Source organism: Chrysochloris asiatica, unplaced genomic scaffold, assembly GCF_000296735.1.
Source record: "Chrysochloris asiatica unplaced genomic scaffold, ChrAsi1.0 scaffold00006, whole genome shotgun sequence".
Lineage (NCBI taxonomy): Eukaryota > Metazoa > Chordata > Mammalia > Afrosoricida > Chrysochloridae > Chrysochloris > Chrysochloris asiatica.
Window position 1 is genome coordinate 13,121,750 of NW_006408524.1, and position 3,332 is coordinate 13,125,081.

The following is a 3,332-nucleotide window of genomic DNA, read 5'->3' on the forward strand; positions in this document are numbered from 1 at the left end:
ACCAGCTGCTCCTCAGAAATCATGTACAGGGTTGACATGAGTCAGAACTAGCTCAATGGCACTTAACAACAACAATAACATCAACAGTTGCTCCTCGTGGTACCTTTCATTCCTTTTCCAAGCTGTACAAGGATACAGCCTCATTTGTGGAAATGATGCTAATTAATCTGATTCATTAGTCTTTGCCTGTTCATCTGAATATAAAACTACACTTCATGGCTCTATTAAATCCATTGTAACCTGTCTAGGCAGAAGGAAGGAACTTTCTGGAAGGGCAGCTCCACAATGTTCCAATCAAATTATCTCCCCCTCTGAACCCTTCTTGAAGATTCCAACTGTTCGTTCAATTACCAATCTGGTGACACTTTGAGTATCATTATAATTTATGTCGCAGGGTGTCTAAGGGGCAAGAAAGATAAATGAGCCAGATTCTCAACACCGTTGTAGCTGTCACATGAAACATAAGGATAGCACACAGGCCAGCTTCTCTCTGGGGTCACAATGCCTTCCCCAGCTCATCCAGTACTTGCATCAAGAGAACAGTGATGTTGCATTACATTGCATAATGCAAAACATACTCTTCTTCCAAATTAAATGCTGCTAAACATAAGGAGCTCTGGCAGCGTAGTGGTTAGGAATCGGGCTGTGAACCTCAAGGTCGGCAGTTTGAAATTACCAGCAGTTCTGTGGGAGAAAGATGAGACGGTCTGCTCCCGTAAAGATTTACAGCCTTGGAAACCCTGTACAGGGTCACTACGGGTCGGAATCGACTCGACAGCACTTAACAACAACAAACATGAGTCCTAAGGCGCTCTGGTAGCATAGTGATTATAAGTCAGGCTGCCAACCTCAAAGTCAGCAGTTCGAAACTACCACCAGTTTCGCCGGAGAAAGATGAGATGTTCTGTTCCCATAAAGATTTACAGCCTTGGAAACCCTGTGGAGGGTTACTATGTGTTGGAACCAACTCCACAGTACTTAACAACAACAACAAATATGAATCATGGTGTGGCATGGCAGGTTAACGGGCTGGACTGCAAGGTTGGTTTGAACCATAAGGTTGGCGGCTCAAGCTCACCAGTCACTCCTTGGAAAGCCTATACAGGGTTTCTCTGGGTCAGAACTGACTCGATGGCACTTAACAACAACATGAGACTATCATATATACGTGTATATACATATTGTATATATAATATTCTCATGTTGTTGTTGTTACATATTATAAGGAGCTCTGGTAGCATAGTGGTTACAAATCAGACTGCGAACCACAAGGTCAGCAGTTCAAAACTACCAGCTGTTCCACGGGAGAAAGATGAGACTTTCGACTCCCGTAAAGATTTCCAGCCTCGGAAACCCTGTACAGGGTTGCTATGAGTCGGAGCCCACTCAACAGCACATAACAACAACAACATACATATTATATTATATGTATAGTTTGAGGGTCATTTTCTACCAAGTAATAGCCAAGACAGCATAGCAGCTCCACAGTGAGAAAGTCTATATATTTATGATCAGAAATTCCCATTTATTTTTAGAATTTACTGCAGGAAAAGTACTGGACTGCTATGCAAATCCAGCTGTTCAAACCCACCAATCGCTCCTTGAAAACGCTAAACAAGTTGCTGTCAGAACCCGCTTGACAGCACATAACAACAATAATATATTCATGCTTTAGTCAACTTAAAGTATGTCATTTTTGCCCCAGAATATTGTTCAAGAATTATCAATTAATCTTTCTTTCTTAATCATATGAAAAATACGTATGTATTAGAAGATATTCCATTATCATTTAATTCTATGTTCCCATGAGCATTTTGAAGCCCTATTGTATATACATATTTATATACTCATGTGTGCATGTGTGTGTGTGTTTAAGAAGGCCTGGTGTGGCTCTGTACAATAAGTAATCAACTGCAAGGTCGGTTTGAACCACAAGGTTGGAGGTTCAAATTGACCAGCCTCTCCTTGGAAACCCTATACATGGGTTAGGGCACTTAACAACAATACACACACACACACACACACACACACATACACGGAGTGTGGTGGTTCTGTAAGATAGATGCTGAACTGCTAACCACAAGGATTCCAGTTTGAGCATGTCTGTCGCTACATGGGAAAAAGATGAGGCTTTCTGTTCCCATAAAGATATACAGCTCAGAAACTCTATACAAAGGCCTTGTGAGTTGGAACCAACTTGACAGCACTTAACAACAACAACAACAACAACCACATATATATATTCATCAAGTTGATACTGATTCATGGCATTCCCATATATACAAAATAGAACTGCTCCATTCTGTTTTCAAGATTGTGACCTTTCAGAACAGATTGTCAGATCTGTCTCCCAAGGTACTTACCGGTGGATTCAAACCACTATTCCTTGCAGTCACTTATGTGGTATGCTATTGGTCATACCAACAACCTGGTTCGTGTGGGATGGGTGCGTGTCTATGTAAGATGCATCCCAGCCAGTGTGCTGTGTGCTTCAAGGGAGCAGGGGAGCACTGCGAGCCATTTTGGAGGCTGGTTACCCCACCTGACAGAGAGTTCCGCTCACGCACCCCATCCCCGCCCCCGGCCCTCAGGTGTGCACTGTTTTCCTTTTCTTTCTAAGGTCTGCTGATCCTTTTCCGTGGTGGTGGTGGTTACGTACCCTCAAGTTGGTTCTGACTCATAACTACCCTGTATACGGTTTTCTGAGTCTGCAAATCTTTACGGGAGCAGAAAGCCTCAACAGTCTCCCACGGAACGGCTGACAGTTTCGAACTGCTGACCTTTAGGTTCGCAGCCGGATTCGTAACCACTAAGCTACCAGAACTCCTTGGTCCTGTTTATTCTTGCTCCAGGCTTGCTTGCCCTGAGAAGTCTCTGTTTAGAGATTGCTGTTGTTGTTGTTATGTGCTGTAAGGTCGGTTCCAACTCATAGTGACCCTGCCTAGGGTTTCCGAGGTTGTAAATCTTTATGGGAGCAGAAAGCCTCATCTTTCTCCCATAGGGCCTTACATTTTCAGCTTATGAACTAGTTGTAATATAAAAATAGATTTGCTCTAAGCAGACAAATTTAAACATACATGATGTACCAGGCCATTCTATGAATTGTACTGTTGACTGAGACTTATTTCGCAACACATATACATATATTCAGGTAGCAAACTTCTACAATAGATACACATGCTAATAGCCAATTGGCATCTATTAATAATCTTCCCAATGCTATTGGATCAATTCCAACTCATAGAAACCCTACTAGACAAAGTAGAAAGGCTCCTTAGTGCTTCTGAGACTATAACTGTTTATTCTAAGTTGGCAGTTCAAGCCCACCAGTC